The sequence below is a fragment of the Camellia sinensis genome, chromosome 14 (genome assembly GCF_055761805.1).
Source record: "Camellia sinensis isolate YWXY chromosome 14, ASM5576180v1, whole genome shotgun sequence".
In the NCBI taxonomy this organism is placed as follows: Eukaryota; Viridiplantae; Streptophyta; class Magnoliopsida; order Ericales; family Theaceae; genus Camellia; species Camellia sinensis.
Window position 1 is genome coordinate 146,250,635 of NC_138974.1, and position 17,621 is coordinate 146,268,255.

Genomic DNA, 17,621 nt, shown 5'->3' on the forward strand with positions numbered 1-17,621 from the left:
CCAGCAGCATGCCATGCCAAGGCCAAGGCAGCCCAGCCAAAGCCAGCAGCATGCCATGCCAAGGCCAAGGCCAGCAGCATGCCATGCCACGGCCAAGGCAGCCCAGCCAAAGCCAGCAGCATGCCATGCCAAGGCCAAGGCCAGCAGCATGCCATGCCACGGCCAAGGCAGGCCAGCCAAAGCCAGCAGCATGCCATGCCAAGCCAAGGCCAGCAGCATGCCATGCCAAGGCCAAGGCAGCCCAGCCAAAGCCAGCAGCATGCCATGCCAAGGCCAAGGCCAGCAGCATGCCATGCCACGGCCAAGGCAGCCCAGCCAAAGCCAGCAGCATGCCATGCCAAGGCCAAGGCCAGCAGCATGCCATGCCACGGCCAAGGCACGCCAGCCAAAGCCAGCAGCATGCCATGCCAAGGCCAAGGCCAGCAGTAAGCCATGCCACGGCCAAGGCAGGCCTGCCAAAGCCAGAAGCATGCCATGCCAAGGCCAAGGCCTGCAGCATGCCATGCCACGGCCAAGGCAGGCCAGCCAAAGCCAGCAGCATGCCATGCCAAGCCAAGGCCAGCAGCATGCCATGCCAAGGCCAAGGCAGCCCAGCCAAAGCCAGCAGCATGCCATGCCAAGCCAAGGCCAGCAGCATGCCATGCCAAGGCCAAGGCAGCCCAGCCAAAGCCAGCAGCATGCCATGCCAGGCCAAGGCCAGCAGCATGCCATGCCAAGGCCAAGGCAGCCCAGCCAAAGCCAGCAGCATGCCATGCCAAGGCCAAGGCCAGCAGCATGCCATGCCACGGCCAAGGCAGCCCAGCCAAAGCCAGCAGCATGCCATGCCAAGCCAAGGCCAGCAGCATGCCATGCCAAGGCCAAGGCAGCCCAGCCAAAGCCAGCAAGCATGCCATGCCAAGGCCAAGCCCAGCAGCATGCCATGCCACGGCCAAGGCAGCCCAGCCAAAGCCAGCAGCATGCCATGCCAAGGCAACAGCCAGCAGCAAGCCATGCCACGGCCAAGGCTGGCCAGCCAAAGCCAGCAGCATGCCATGCCAAGGCCAAGGCCAGCAGCATGCCATGCCACGGCCAAGGCAGGCCAGCCAAAGCCTGCAGCATGCCATGCCAAGCCAAGGCCAGCAGCATGCCATGCCAAGGCCAAGGCAGCCCAGCCAAAGCCACCAGCATGCCATGCCAAGGCCAAGGCCAGCAGCATGCCATGCCACGGCCAAGGCAGCCCAGCCAAAGCCACCAGCATGCCATGCCAAGCCAAGGCCAGCAGCATGCCATGCCAAGGCCAAGGCAGCCCAGTCAAAGCCACCAGCATGCCATGCCAAGGCCAAGGCCAGCAGCATGCCATGCCACGGCCAAGGCAGCCCAGCCAAAGCCAGCAGCATGCCATGCCAAGGCCAAGGCCAGCAGCATGCCATGCCACGGCCAAGGCAGGCCAGCCAAAGCCAGCAGCATGCCATGCCAAGGCCAAGGCCAGCAGCATGCCATGCCACGGCCAAGGCAGCCCAGCCAAAGCCAGCAGCATGCCATGCCAAGCCAAGGCCAGCACTATGCCATGCCAAGGCCAAGGCAGCCCAGCCAAAGCCAGCAGCATGCCATGCCAAGGCCAAGGCCAGCAGCATGCCATGCCACGGCCAAGGCAGCCCAGCCAAAGCCAGCAGCATGCCATGCCAAGGCCAAGGCCAGCAGCATGCCATGCCACGGCCAAGGCAAGCCAGCCAAAGCCAGCAGCATGCCATGCCAAGGCCAAGGCCAGCAGCATGCCATGCCACGGCCAAGGCAGGCCAGCCAAAGCCAACAGCATGCCATGCCAAGCCAAGGCCAGCAGCATGCCATGCCAAGGCCAAGGCAGCCCAGCCAAAGCCAGCAGCATGCCATGCCAAGGCCAAGGCCAGCAGCATGCCATGCCACGGCCAAGGCAGCCCAGCCAAAGCCAGCAGCATGCCATGCCAAGCCAAGGCCAGCAGCATGCCATGCCAAGGCCAAGGCAGCCCAGCCAAAGCCAGCAAGCATGCCATGCCAAGGCCAAGCCCAGCAGCATGCCATGCCACGGCCAAGGCAGCCCAGCCAAAGCCAGCAGCATGCCATGCCAAGGCCAAGGCCAGCAGCATGCCATGCCACGGCCAAGGCAGGCCAGCCAAAGCCAGCAGCATGCCATGCCAAGGCCAAGGCCAGCAGCATGCCATGCCACGGCCAAGGCAGCCCAGCCAAAGCCAGCAGCATGCCATGCCAAGCCAAGGCCAGCAGCATGCCATGCCAAGGCCAAGGCAGCCCAGCCAAAGCCAGCAGCATGCCATGCCAAGGCCAAGGCCAGCAGCATGCCATGCCACGGCCAAGGCAGCCCAGCCAAAGCCAGCAGCATGCCATGCCAAGGCCAAGGCCAGCAGCATGCCATGCCACGGCCAAGGCAGCCCAGCCAAAGCCAGCAGCATGCCATGCCAAGGCCAAGGCCAGCAGCATGCCATGCCATGCCACGGCCAAGGCAGCCCAGCCAAAGCCACCAGCATGCCATGCCAAGGCCAAGGCCAGCAGCATGGCATGGCCCGGGGAAGGCAGCCCAGCCAAAGCCAGCAGCATGCCATGCCAAGGCCAAGGCCAGCAGCGTGCCATGCCAAGGCCAAGGCCAAGGCCAAGGCAGCCCATCCGAAGCCAGCAACATTCCATGCCAAGGCCAACGCTGCCCAGCCAAGGCCAGCGGCATGCCATGCCAAGGCCAAGCCCAGCCGCATGTTTTGCCACGGCCTTGTCCCGCAGCGTGGCGTGCCTTGGCCTTGGGCTAGAACATCGCATGCCACGCCCTTGGCAAGCAATCCTGTCCCTCGTGTAATTGCCATTTGGTTTGGCTTTGACTTGCGTATATGTTGCCCTGCGAAATGCATGTCCCTCGGGTAATAGCCGTTTGGTTGCCTTTGACTTGCGAACACGTTGCTAGTGCTTTCCCCAGTGGAAGCTTGTTGGGAAAAGTATGTCCCTCGGAAGTTGCCTGTTGCATTCGAGCTATCCGATGCTTGCTCGGTTTCTCTAAGAGTTTTTGTACGTTCGTTGGGTTGCTACGGCGTTGCCCAATATGACATGCCACAGCCTCGGCCCGCATGCCTTGCCACCGCGTTGCCCAGCATGCCATGCCACCGCGTTGCCCGGCGTGCCATGCCTTAGCCTTGGCCAACATGTCGAGGCACGGCCTCGGCCCGCATGCCTTGCTACGGCGTCGCCCAACATGCCATGCCACGGCCTCGGCCCGCATGCCATGCCAAGGCCTCGGCCCGCATGCCATGCCACGGCCTCGGCCCGCATGACATGCCACGGCCTCGGCCCGCATGCCATGCCACGGCCTCGGCACGCATGCCTTGCCACGGCGTTGCCCAACATGCCATGCCACGGCATCGGCCCGCATGCCATGCCATGCCACGGCCCGCATGTCTTGCCACGGCGATGCCAAACAAGCCATGCCACGGCCTCGGCCCGCATGCCATGCCACGGCGTCGCCCAACATGCCATGCCACGGCCACGGCCCGCATGCCATGCCACGGCCTCGGCCCGCATGCCATGCCACGGCCTCGGCCCGCATGCCTTGCTACGGCGTTGCCCAACATGCCATGCCACGGCCTCGGCCCGCATGCCTTGCCACCGCGTTGCCCAGCATGCCATGCCACCGCGTTGCCCGGCGTGCCATGCCTTAGCCTTGGCCAACATGTCGAGCCACGGCCTCGGCCCGCATGCCATGCTACGGCGTCGCCCAACATGCCATGCCACGGCCTCGGCCCGCATGCCATGCCACGGCCTCGGCCCGCATGACATGCCACGGCCTCGGCCCGCATGCCATGCCACGGCCTCGGCCCGCATGCCTTGCCACGGCGTTGCCCAACATGCCATGCCACGGCCTCGGCCCGCATGCCTTGCCACCGCGTTGCCCAGCATGCCATGCCACCGCGTTGCCCGGCGTGCCATGCCTTAGCCTTGGCCAACATGTCGAGCCACGGCCTCGGCCCGCATGCCATGCCTTGCCACGGCCCGCATGTCTTGCCACGGCGTTGCCAAACATGCCATGCCACGGCCTCGGCCCGCATGCCATGCCCCGGCGTCGCCCAACATGCCATGCCACGGCCACGGCCCGCATGCCATGCCACGGCCTCGGCCCGCATGCCTTGCCACGGCGTTGCCCAACATGCCATGCCACGGCCTCGGCCCGCATGCTTTGCCACCGCGTTGCCCAGCATGCCATGCCACCGCGTTGCCCGGCGTGCCATGCCTTAGCCTTGGCCAACATGTCGAGCCACGGCCTCGGCCCGCATGCCATGCCTTGCCACGGCCCGCATGTCTTGCCACGGCGTTGCCAAACATACCATGACACGGCCTCGGCCCGCATGCCATGCCACGGCCACGGCCCGCATGACATGCCACGGCCTCGGCCCGCATGCCTTGCTACGGCGTCGCCCAACATGCCATGCCACGGCCTCGGCCCGCATGCCATGCCACGGCCTCGGCCCGCATGCCTTGCTACGGCGTTGCCCAACATGCCATGCCACGGCCTAGGCCCGCATGCCTTGCCACCGCGTTGCCCGGCATGCCATGCCACCGCGTTGCCCGGCGTGCCATGCCTTAGCCTTGGCCAACATGTCGAGCCAAGGCCTCGGCCCGCATGCCATGCCACGGCCTCGGCCCGCATGCCATGCCACGGCCTCGGCCCGCATGACATGCCACGGCCTCGGCCCGCATGCCTTGCCACGGCGTTGCCCAACATGCCATGCCACGGCCTCGGCCCGCATGCCATGCCATGCCACGGCCCGCATGTCTTGCCACGGCGTTGCCAAACATGCCATGCCACGGCCTCGGCCCGCATGCCATGCCACGGCGTCGCCCAACATGCCATGCCACGGCCACGGCCCGCATGCCATGCCACGGCCTCGGCCCGCATGCCATGCCACGGCCTCGGCCCGCATGCCTTGCTACGGCGTTGCCCAATATGACATGCCATGGCCTCGGCCCGCATGCCTTGCCACCGCGTTGCCCAGCATGCCATGCCACCGCGTTGCCCGGCGTGCCATGCCTTAGCCTTGGCCAACATGTCGAGGCACGGCCTCGGCCCGCATGCCTTGCTACGGCGTCGCCCAACATGCCATGCCACGGCCTCGGCCCGCATGCCATGCCAAGGCCTCGGCCCGCATGCCATGCCACGGCCTCGGCCCGCATGACATGCCACGGCCTCGGCCCGCATGCCATGCCACGGCCTCGGCCCGCATGCCTTGCCACGGCGTTGCCCAACATGCCATGCCACGGCATCGGCCCGCATGCCATGCCATGCCACGGCACGCATGTCTTGCCACGGCGATGCCAAACAAGCCATGCCACGGCCTCGGCCCGCATGACATGCCACGGCCTCGGCCCGCATGCCATGCCCCGGCGTCGCCCAACATGCCATGCCACGGCCAAGGCCCGCATGCCATGCCACGGCCTCGGCCCGCATGCCTTGCTACGGCGTTGCCCAACATGCCATGCCACGGCCTCGGCCCGCATGCCTTGCCACCGCGTTGCCCAGCATGCCATGCCACCGCGTTGCCCGGCGTGCCATGCCTTAGCCTTGGCCAACATGTCGAGGCACGGCCTCGGCCCGCATGCCTTGCTACGGCGTCGCCCAACATGCCATGCCACGGCCTCGGCCCGCATGCCATGCCAAGGCCTCGGCCTCGGCCCGCATGCCATGGCACGGCCTCGGCCCGCATGACATGCCACGGCCTCGGCCCGCATGCCATGCCACGGCCTCGGCCCGCATGCCTTGCCACGGCGTTGCCCAACATGCCATGCCACGGCCTCGGCCCGCATGCCATGCCACGGCCTCGGCCCGCATGCCATGCCACGGCCTCGGCCCGCATGCCATGCCACGGCCTCGGCCCGCATGACATGCCACGGCCTCGGCCCGCATGCCATGCCACGGCCTCGGCCCGCATGCCATGCCACGGCCTCGGCCCGCATGCCATGCCACGGCCTCGGCCCGCATGCCATGCCACGGCCTCGGCCCGCATGACATGCCACGGCCTCGGCCCGCATGCCATGCCACGGCCTCGGCCCGCATGCCTTGCTACGGCGTTGCCCAACATGCCATGCCACGGCCTCGGCCCGCATGCCTTGCCACCGCGTTGCCCAGCATGCCATGCCACCGCGTTGCCCGGCGTGCAATGCCTTAGCCTTGGCCAACATGTCGAGCCACGGCCTCGGCCCGCATGCCTTGCTACGGCGTCGCCCAACATGCCATGCCACGGCCTCGGCCCGCATGCCATGCCACGGCCTCGGCCCGCATGCCTTGCTACGGCGTCGTCCAACATGCCATGCCACGGCCTCGGCCCGCATGCCATGCCACGGCCTCGGCCCGCATGCCTTGCTACGGCGTCGCCCAACATGCCATGCCACGGCCTCGGCCCGCATGCCATGCCACGGCCTCGGCCCGCATGCCATGCCACGGCCTCGGCCCGCATGACATGCCACGGCCTCGGCCCGCATGCCATGCCACGGCCTCGGCCCGCATGCCTTGCCACGGCGTTGCCCAACATGCCATGCCACGGCCTCGGCCCGCATGCCATGCCATGCCACGGCCCGCATGTCTTGCCACGGCGTTGCCAAACATGCCATGCCACGGCCTCGGCCCGCATGCCATGCCCCGGCGTCGCCCAACATGCCATGCCACGGCCACGGCCCGCATGCCATGCCACGGCCTCGGCCCGCATGCCTTGCTGCGGCGTTGCCCAGCATGCCATGCCACGGCCTCGGCCCGCATGCCTTGCCACCGCGTTGCCCAGCATGCCATGCCACCGCGTTGCCCGGCGTGCCATGCCTTAGCCTTGGCCAACATGTCGAGGCACGGCCTCGGCCCGCATGCCTTGCTACGGCGTCGCCCAACATGCCATGCCACGGCCTCGGCCCGCATGCCATGCCAAGGCCTCGGCCCGCATGCCATGCCACGGCCTCGGCCCGCATGCCTTGCCACGGCGTTGCCTAACATGCCATGCCACGGCCTCGGCCCGCATGCCATGCCATGCCACGGCCCGCATGTCTTGCCACGGCGTTGCCAAACATGCCATGCCACGGCCTCGGCCCGCATGCCATGCCACGGCGTCGCCCAACATGCCATGCCACGGCCATGCCATGCCACGGCCTCGGCCCGCATGCCTTGCTACGGCGTTGCCCAATATGACATGCCACAGCCTCGGCCCGCATGCCTTGCCACCGCGTTGCCCAGCATGCCATGCCACCGCGTTGCCCGGCGTGCCATGCCTTAGCCTTGGCCAACATGTCGAGGCACGGCCTCGGCCCGCATGCCTTGCTACGGCGTCGCCCAACATGCCATGCCACGGCCTCGGCCCGCATGCCATGCCAAGGCCTCGGCCCGCATGCCATGCCACGGCCTCGGCCCGCATGACATGCCACGGCCTCGGCCCGCATGCCATGCCACGGCCTCGGCACGCATGCCTTGCCACGGCGTTGCCCAACATGCCATGCCACGGCATCGGCCCGCATGCCATGCCATGCCACGGCCCGCATGTCTTGCCACGGCGATGCCAAACAAGCCATGCCACGGCCTCGGCCCGCATGCCATGCCACGGCGTCGCCCAACATGCCATGCCACGGCCACGGCCCGCATGCCATGCCACGGCCTCGGCCCGCATGCCATGCCACGGCCTCGGCCCGCATGCCTTGCTACGGCGTTGCCCAACATGCCATGCCACGGCCTCGGCCCGCATGCCTTGCCACCGCGTTGCCCAGCATGCCATGCCAACGCGTTGCCCGGCGTGCCATGCCTTAGCCTTGGCCAACATGTCGAGCCACGGCCTCGGCCCGCATGCCATGCTACGGCGTCGCCCAACATGCCATGCCACGGCCTCGGCCCGCATGCCATGCCACGGCCTCGGCCCGCATGACATGCCACGGCCTCGGCCCGCATGCCTTGCCACGGCGTTGCCCAACATGCCATGCCACGGCCTCGGCCCGCATGCCTTGCCACCGCGTTGCCCAGCATGCCATGCCACCGCGTTGCCCGGCGTGCCATGCCTTAGCCTTGGCCAACATGTCGAGCCACGGCCTCGGCCCGCATGCCATGCCTTGCCACGGCCCGCATGTCTTGCCACGGCGTTGCCAAACATGCCATGCCACGGCCTCGGCCCGCATGCCATGCCCCGGCGTCGCCCAACATGCCATGCCACGGCCACGGCCCGCATGCCATGCCACGGCCTCGGCCCGCATGCCTTGCCACGGCGTTGCCCAACATGCCATGCCACGGCCTCGGCCCGCATGCTTTGCCACCGCGTTGCCCAGCATGCCATGCCACCGCGTTGCCCGGCGTGCCATGCCTTAGCCTTGGCCAACATGTCGAGCCACGGCCTCGGCCCGCATGCCATGCCTTGCCACGGCCCGCATGTCTTGCCACGGCGTTGCCAAACATACCATGACACGGCCTCGGCCCGCATGCCATGCCACGGCCACGGCCCGCATGACATGCCACGGCCTCGGCCCGCATGCCTTGCTACGGCGTCGCCCAACATGCCATGCCACGGCCTCGGCCCGCATGCCATGCCACGGCCTCGGCCCGCATGCCTTGCTACGGCGTTGCCCAACATGCCATGCCACGGCCTAGGCCCGCATGCCTTGCCACCGCGTTGCCCGGCATGCCATGCCACCGCGTTGCCCGGCGTATCATGCCTTAGCCTTGGCCAACATGTCGAGCCAAGGCCTCGGCCCGCATGCCATGCCACGGCCTCGGCCCGCATGCCATGCCACGGCCTCGGCCCGCATGACATGCCACGGCCTCGGCCCGCATGCCTTGCCACGGCGTTGCCCAACATGCCATGCCACGGCCTCGGCCCGCATGCCATGCCATGCCACGGCCCGCATGTCTTGCCACGGCGTTGCCAAACATGCCATGCCACGGCCTCGGCCCGCATGACATGCCACGGCCTCGGACCGCATGCCTTGCTACGGCGTCGCCCAACATGCCATGCCACGGCCTCGGCCCGCATGCCTTGCTACGACGTTGCCCAAGGTGCCATGCCACGGCCTCGGCCCGCATGCCATGCCATGCCACGGCCCGCATGTCTTGCCACGGCGTTGCCAAACATGCCATGCCACGGCCTCGGCCCGCATGCCTTGCGACGGCGTCGCCCAACATGCCATGCCACGGCCTCGGCCCGCATGCCGTGCCACGGCCTCGGCCCGCATGCCTTGCTACGACGTTGCCCAACATGCCATGCCACGGCCCCGGCCCGCATGCCTTGCTACGACGTCGCCCAACATGACATGGCACGGCCTCGGCCCGCATGCCTTGCTACGGCGTCGCCCAACATGCCATGCCACGGCCTCGGCCCGCAGGCCTTGCGACGGCGTCGCCCAACATGCCATGGCACGGCCTCGGCCCGCATGCCATGCCACGGCCTCGGCCCGCATGCCATGCCAAGGCCTCGGCCCGCATGCCTTGCCACGGCGTTGCCCAGCATGCCACGCCACCGCGTTGCCCAGCGGGCCATGCCATGGCCTTGGCCAACATGCCTTGCCACGGCCTCGGCCCGCATGCCATGCCACAGCGTTGCCCCGCATGCCAAGGACGGAATGCCAAGCCACGGCCTCGGCCCGCATGCCATGCCATGCCACGGCCTCGGCTCGCATGCCATGCCACGGGCTCGGCCGGCGTGCCATGCCACGGCCTCTGCCCGGAAGCCATGCCACGGGCTCGGCCCGCATGCCTTGCCAAGTCGTTGCCCAACATGCCATGCCACGGCCTCGGCCCGCATGGCTTGCGACTGCCTTGGCCAGCGTGCCTTGCCACGGCGTGCCATGCCTTATCCTTGGCCAACATGCCATGCCACTGCCTTGGCCAGCATGTCGTGCCACCGCTACGGCCAGCATGCCGTGCCGGTCCGTTGCCCAGCATGCCACGGCCGTGGCGGCATGGCAAGCCACGGCCTCGGCCAGCATGCCTTGCCACGGCCTCGGCCAGCATGCCATGGCACTGTCTTGGTCAGCATGCCATGCCATGGCACCGCCTTGTCCAGCACGCCGTGCCGCGGCGTTGGCCAGCATGCCTTGGCCGGCATGCCATGCCAATGCCTTGGGCCAACATGGCGTGCCACGGGCTGGGCCATGCCGGTCCGTTGCCCGGCATGCCACGGCCGTGGCGGCATGGCAAGCCACGGCCTCGGCCAGCATGCCATGCCACGGCCTCGCCCAGCATGCCATGGCACGGTCTTGGTCAGCATGCCATGCCATGGCACCGCTTTGTGCAGCGTTGGCCAGCATGCCTTGGCCGGCATGCCATGCCAATGCCTTGGGCCAACATGGCGTGCCACGGGCTGGGCGAGCATGGCATGCCACGGGCTGGGCGAGCATGCCACGCCGCGGCCTTGGCTAGCAGAGCAAGGCATGCCACAGCCTCGGCGAGCATGCCATGCCATGGCCAAGGCCAAGGCCAAGGCAGTGGGCAAGGCCAAGTCCCTGTGCAAGGCATGGCCAAGGCCAAGGCCAAGGCCAAGGCCGCGGGCAAAGGCCAAGGCCAAGGCAGTGGGCAAGGCCAAGTCCCTGTGCAAGGCATGGCCAAGGCCAAGGCCAAGGCCGCGGGCAAAGGCCAAGGCCAAGGCCAAGGCAGTGGGCAAGGCCAAGTCCCTGTGCAAGGCATGGCCAAGGCCAAGGCCAAGGCCGCGGGCAAAGGCCAAGGCCAAGGCCATGGCATGCCACCGCCTTGATCGATCTTTTTGAACATGATTCTTTTATAATCTTACCCAAACCGTGCAACACAATTAAAAATGCACTACAATCAATTCTAAATGTCATTCCCTATTTTTTTGCAATTTTTCTTGAGCTTTTCGAATTTTTAAAGCCCTTATTTGGCAAAAAAAATCAAAATAAAATAAAAAAAATGAAAAAAATAATTTAATAATTTCTATAATTACTAGTGAATCATCCTTTAATTATTGGAATTTTTCCATAATTTTTTGACCATTTTTATTAATTTTTATTATTTTTTAAGTATTAAAATCGAAATAAATTAAAATAAAATATTTTCGGTAAAAAAATATTTTTTTTAATTTTTTTTATGGTGTATTAAATTATTTCCTACAACTTTCATGTTGAAAGTTTTGGCAAAAAACCATTACTTTTTAAAAAAACCCCATTATGACTCCTCGAACATGCTTGATGTTTCCTCCTGCCAGATTGAAAAGGGCTTAACAGCCTATTATAAGGGGGGGGCACCTCCCTTGCCCAGGGCCAGGCAGTGTCAGGTACGCCCCATGTTGGGCGCGGCCTGGGCTGCGGCCTTGGGTTATATGCACTGCGGCTCGACCGCGGCCTGGGCTGCGGCCTTGGGCGGCTCGGCCGCGGCCTTGGGCGGCCTGGACCGCGGCCTTGCGCGGCCTGGGCGCGGCCTTGGGCGGCTCGGGCGCGGCCTTGCGCGGCCTGGGCGCGGCCTAGAGCAGCATGGCGTGGCATGCGCGCGGGCGTGGGCGGCCTGGCATGCGCGCGGCGTGGGCAGCACGGCATGGCATGCGCACGGCCTGGGCGGCCTGGCATGCAGCCGGGCTGGCATGCCCGCGGCGTGGGCAGCACGGCATGGCATGCGCACGGCCTGGGCGGCCTGGCATGCAGCCGGCCTGGCATGCCCGCAGCGTGGGCAGCACGGCATGGCATGCGCACGGCCTGGGCGGCCTGGCATGCAGCCGGCCTGGGCAGCACGGCCTGGCATGCGCACGGCCTGGGCGGCCTGGCATGCAGCCGGCCAGGGCAGCCTGGCCTGGCATGCCCGCGGCGTGGGCAGCGTGGCCTGTGCGAATACCGCGCGCGTGGTCTTTTTGACCACGGTGCGCGTGTTGCGCGCATGGTCGCGCACGCCTTTGCACGCCTTCGCACGCAACGCACGTCTAGTGATAACAACCGCAGCCAAGGCCAAGGCCAGCAGCATGGCATGCCACGGCCAAGGCAGGCCAGCCAAAGCCAGCAGCATGCCATGCCAAGGCCAAGGCCAGCAGCATGCCATGCCACGGCCAAGGCAGCCCAGCCAAAGCCAGCAGCATGCCATGCCATGGCCTAGGCCAGCAGCATGCCATGCCACGGCCAAGGCAGCCAAGCCAAACCCAGCAGCATGCCATGCCAAGGCCAAGGCCAGCAGCATGCGATGCCACGGCCAAGGCAGCCCAGCCAAAGCCAGCAGCATGCCATGCCAAGGCCAAGGCCAGCAGCAAGCCATGCCACGGCCAAGGCAGGCCAGCCAAAGCCAGCAGCATGCCATGCCAAGCCAAGGCCAGCAGCATGCCATGCCACGGCCAAGGCAGGCCAGCCAAAGCCAGCAGCATGCCATGCCAAGCCAAGGCCAGCAGCATGCCATGCCACGGCCAAGGCAGCCCAGCCAAAGCCAGCAGCATGCCATGCCAAGGCCAAGGCCAGCAGCATGCCATGCCACGGCCAAGGCAGCCCAGCCAAAGCCAGCAGCATGCCATGCCAAGGCCAAGGCCAGCAGCATGCCATGCCACGGCCAAGGCAGCCCAGCCAAAGCCAGCAGCATGCCATGCCAAGCCAAGGCCAGCAGCATGCCATGCCAAGGCCAAGGCAGCCCAGCCAAAGCCAGCAGCATGCCATGCCAAGGCCAAGGCCAGCAGCATGCCATGCCACGGCCAAGGCAGCCCAGCCAAAGCCAGCAGCATGCCATGCCAAGCCAAGGCCAGCAGCATGCCATGCCAAGGCCAAGGCAGCCCAGCCAAAGCCAGCAGCATGCCATGCCAAGGCCAAGGCCAGCAGCGAGCCATGCCACGGCCAAGGCAGGCCAGCCAAAGCCAGCATCATGCCATGCCAAGGCCAAGGGCAGCAGCATGCCATGCCACGGCCAAGGCAGGCCAGCCAAAGCCAGCAGCATGCCATGCCACGGCCAAGGCAGGCCAGCCAAAGCCAGCAGCATGCCATGCCAAGCCAAGGCCAGCAGCATGCCATGCCAAGGCCAAGGCAGCCCAGCCAAAGCCAGCAGCATGCCATGCCAAGGCCAAGGCCAGCAGCATGCCATGCCACGGCCAAGGCAGCCCAGCCAAAGCCAGCAGCATGCCATGCCAAGGCCAAGGCCAGCAGCATGCCATGCCACGGCCAAGGCAGGCCAGCCAAAGCCAGCAGCATGCCATGCCAAGCCAAGGCCAGCAGCATGCCATGCCAAGGCCAAGGCAGCCCAGCCAAAGCCAGCAGCATGCCATGCCAAGGCCAAGGCCAGCAGCATGCCATGCCACGTCCAAGGCAGCCCAGCCAAAGCCAGCAGCATGCCATGCCAAGGCCAAGGCCAGCAGCAAGCCATGCCACGGCCAAGGCAGGCCAGCCAAAGCCAGCAGCATGCCATGCCAAGGCCAAGGCCAGCAGCATGCCATGCCACGGCCAAGGCAGGCCAGCCAAAGCCAGCAGCATGCCATGCCAAGCCAAGGCCAGCAGCATGCCATGCCAAGGCCAAGGCAGCCCAGCCAAAGCCAGCAGCATGCCATGCCAAGGCCAAGGCCAGCAGCATGCCATGCCACGGCCAAGGCAGCCCAGCCAAAGCCAGCAGCATGCCATGCCAAGGCCAAGGCCAGCAGCATGCCATGCCACGGCCAAGGCAGGCCAGCCAAAGCCAAGGCCAGCAGCATGCCATGCCAAGGCCAAGGCAGCCCAGCCAAAGCCAGCAGCATGCCATGCCAAGGCCAAGGCCAGCAGCATGCCATGCCACGGCCAAGGCAGCCCAGCCAAAGCCAGCAGCATGCCATGCCAAGGCCAAGGCCAGCAGCATGCCATGCCACGGCCAAGGCACGCCAGCCAAAGCCAGCAGCATGCCATGCCAAGGCCAAGGCCAGCAGCATGCCATGCCACGGCCAAGGCAGGCCAGCCAAAGCCAGCAGCATGCCATGCCAAGCCAAGGCCAGCAGCATGCCATGCCAAGGCCAAGGCAGCCCAGCCAAAGCCAGCAGCATTCCATGCCAAGCCAAGGCCAGCAGCATGCCATGCCAAGGCCAAGGCAGCCCAGCCAAAGCCAGCAGCATGCCATGCCAGGCCAAGGCCAGCAGCATGCCATGCCAAGGCCAAGGCAGCCCAGCCAAAGCCAGCAGCATGCCATGCCAAGGCCAAGGCCAGCAGCATGCCATGCCACGGCCAAGGCAGCCCAGCCAAAGCCAGCAGCATGCCATGCCAAGCCAAGGCCAGCAGCATGCCATGCCAAGGCCAAGGCAGCCCAGCCAAAGCCAGCAAGCATGCCATGCCAAGGCCAAGCCCAGAAGCATGCCATGCCACGGCCAAGGCAGCCCAGCCAAAGCCAGCAGCATGCCATGCCAAGGCCAAGGCCAGCAGCAAGCCATGCCACGGCCAAGGCTGGCCAGCCAAAGCCAGCAGCATGCCATGCCAAGGCCAAGGCCAGCAGCATGCCATGCCACGGCCAAGGCAGGCCAGCCAAAGCCTGCAGCATGCCATGCCAAGCCAAGGCCAGCAGCATGCCATGCCAAGGCCAAGGCAGCCCAGCCAAAGCCACCAGCAAGCCATGCCAAGGCCAAGGCCAGCAGCATGCCATGCCACGGCCAAGGCAGCCCAGCCAAAGCCAGCAGCATGCCATGCCAAGCCAAGGCCAGCAGCATGCCATGCCAAGGCCAACGCAGCCCAGCCAAAGCCACCAGCATGCCATGCCAAGGCCAAGGCCAGCAGCATGCCATGCCACGGCCAAGGCAGCCCAGCCAAAGCCAGCAGCATGCCATGCCAAGGCCAAGGCCAGCAGCATGCCATGCCACGGCCAAGGCAGGCCAGCCAAAGCCAGCAGCATGCCATGCCAAGGCCAAGGCCAGCAGCATGCCATGCCACGGCCAAGGCAGCCCAGCCAAAGCCAGCAGCATGCCATGCCAAGCCAAGGCCAGCACTATGCCATGCCAAGGCCAAGGCAGCCCAGCCAAAGCCAGCAGCATGCCATGCCAAGGCCAAGGCCAGCAGCATGCCATGCCACGGCCAAGGCAGCCCAGCCAAAGCCAGCAGCATGCCATGCCAAGGCCAAGGCCAGCAGCATGCCATGCCACGGCCAAGGCAAGCCAGCCAAAGCCAGCAGCATGCCATGCCAAGGCCAAGGCCAGCAGCATGCCATGCCACGGCCAAGGCAGGCCAGCCAAAGCCAGCAGCATGCCATGCCAAGCCAAGGCCAGCAGCATGCCATGCCAAGGCCAAGGCAGCCCAGCCAAAGCCAGCAGCATGCCATGCCAAGGCCAAGGCCAGCAGCATGCCATGCCACGGCCAAGGCAGCCCAGCCAAAGCCAGCAGCATGCCATGCCAAGCCAAGGCCAGCAGCATGCCATGCCAAGGCCAAGGCAGCCCAGCCAAAGCCAGCAAGCATGCCATGCCAAGGCCAAGCCCAGCAGCATGCCATGCCACGGCCAAGGCAGCCCAGCCAAAGCCAGCAGCATGCCATGCCAAGGCCAAGGCCAGCAGCATGCCATGCCACGGCCAAGGCAGGCCAGCCAAAGCCAGCAGCATGCCATGCCAAGGCCAAGGCCAGCAGCATGCCATGCCACGGCCAAGGCAGCCCAGCCAAAGCCAGCAGCATGCCATGCCAAGCCAAGGCCAGCAGCATGCCATGCCAAGGCCAAGGCAGCCCAGCCAAAGCCAGCAGCATGCCATGCCAAGGCCAAGGCCAGCAGCATGCCATGCCACGGCCAAGGCAGCCCAGCCAAAGCCAGCAGCATGCCATGCCAAGGCCAAGGCCAGCAGCATGCCATGCCAAGGCCAAGGCCAGCAGCATGCCATGCCACGGCCAAGGCAGCCCAGCCAAAGCCAGCAGCATGCCATGCCAAGGCCAAGGCCAGCAGCATGCCATGCCATGCCACGGCCAAGGCAGCCCAGCCAAAGCCACCAGCATGCCATGCCAAGGCCAAGGCCAGCAGCATGGCATGGCCCGGGGAAGGCAGCCCAGCCAAAGCCAGCAGCATGCCATGCCAAGGCCAAGGCCAGCAGCGTGCCATGCCAAGGCCAAGGCCAAGGCCAAGGCAGCCCATCCGAAGCCAGCAACATTCCATGCCAAGGCCAACGCTGCCCAGCCAAGGCCAGCGGCATGCCATGCCAAGGCCAAGCCCAGCCGCATGTCTTGCCACGGCCTTGTCCCGCAGCGTGGCGTGCCTTGGCCTTGGGCTAGAACATCGCATGCCCCGCCCTTGGCAAGCAATCCTGTCCCTCGTGTAATTGCCCTTTGGTTTGGCTTTGACTTGCGTATATGTTGCCCTGCGAAATGCATGTCCCTCGGGTAATAGCCGTTTGGTTGCCTTTGACTTGCGAACACGTTGCTAGTGCTTTCCCCAGTGGAAGCTTGTTGGGAAAAGTATGTCCCTCGGAAGTTGCCTGTTGCATTCGAGCTATCCGATGCTTGCTCGGTTTCTCTAAGAGTTTTTGTACGTTCGTTGGGCTTTTTAATTATTTATTTACTCATAAAAATTATAATAAAATAAATAAAAAATAAAAAAATAATTGAAAAAATTACTATAATTACTAGCGCCTCATCTTATAATTGTTGGAATTTTTCTAGAATTTTTTAAGTATTTTTAGTAATTTTTATTATTTTTTAAGTATTAAAATTGAAATAAATTAAAATAAAATATTCCGGTGGCCAAATATTTTTTTATAATTTTTTTTATGGTGTATTAAATTATTTCATACAACTTTCATGTTGAAAGTTTTGGCAAAAAACCATTACTTTTTAAAAAAACCCCATTATGACTCCTCAAACATGGTTGATGTTTCCTCCTGCCAGATTGAAAAGGGCTTAACAGGCTATTATAAGGGGGGGGCACCTCCCTTAAGGCTGGCCAGCATGGCCAGGCCACAGGCCACGCCTATGCCTAGGCGGGCGCTTGGCACATGCCATCGCTTGGCTTGTGGCATTGGCTTGTGGCATCGAAACTACATAGCCAAGCACGGGATGCGTCGAGTGGCGGCCCGCGGTGGTGGCGGTGGCACGTTGGCCTAGGCCAGCATGCCATGCCACAGCCTTGGCCAGCAACATGGCATGCCAAAGCCTTGGCCAGCAGCATGCCATGCCCTGGCCTTGGCAAGCATGCCATGCCACGGCCTTGGCCAGCAGCATGCCATGCCACGGCCTTGGCCAGCAGCATGCCATGCCCCGGCCTTCGCCAGCATGTCATGCCACGGCCTTGGCCAGCAGCATGCCATGCCACGGCCTTGGCCAGCAACATGGCATGCCAAAGCCTTGGCCAGCAGCACGCCATGCCCCGGCCTTGGCAAGCTTGTCATGCCACGGCCATGGCCAGCAGCGTGCCATGCCCCGGCCTTGGCCAGCAGCGTGCCATGCCACGACCTTGGCCAGCAGCTTGCCATGCCCCGGCCTTGGCCAGCATGCCATGCCACGGCCTTGGCCAGCAGCATGCCATGCCACGGCCTTGGCCAGCAACATGGCATGCCAAAGCCTTGGCCAGCAGCATGCCCTGCCCAGGCCTTGGCCGGCAGCATGCCATGCCGCGGCCTTGGCCGGCAGCATGGCAAGCCCAAGCCTTGGTCAGCAGCAGCATGCCATGCCAACGCCTTGGCCAGCAGCATGCCTTGCCATGGCCTCGTCCAGCAGCATGGCATGCCACGCCACGGCCTCGGCCATCAGCATGCCTTGCCACGGCCTC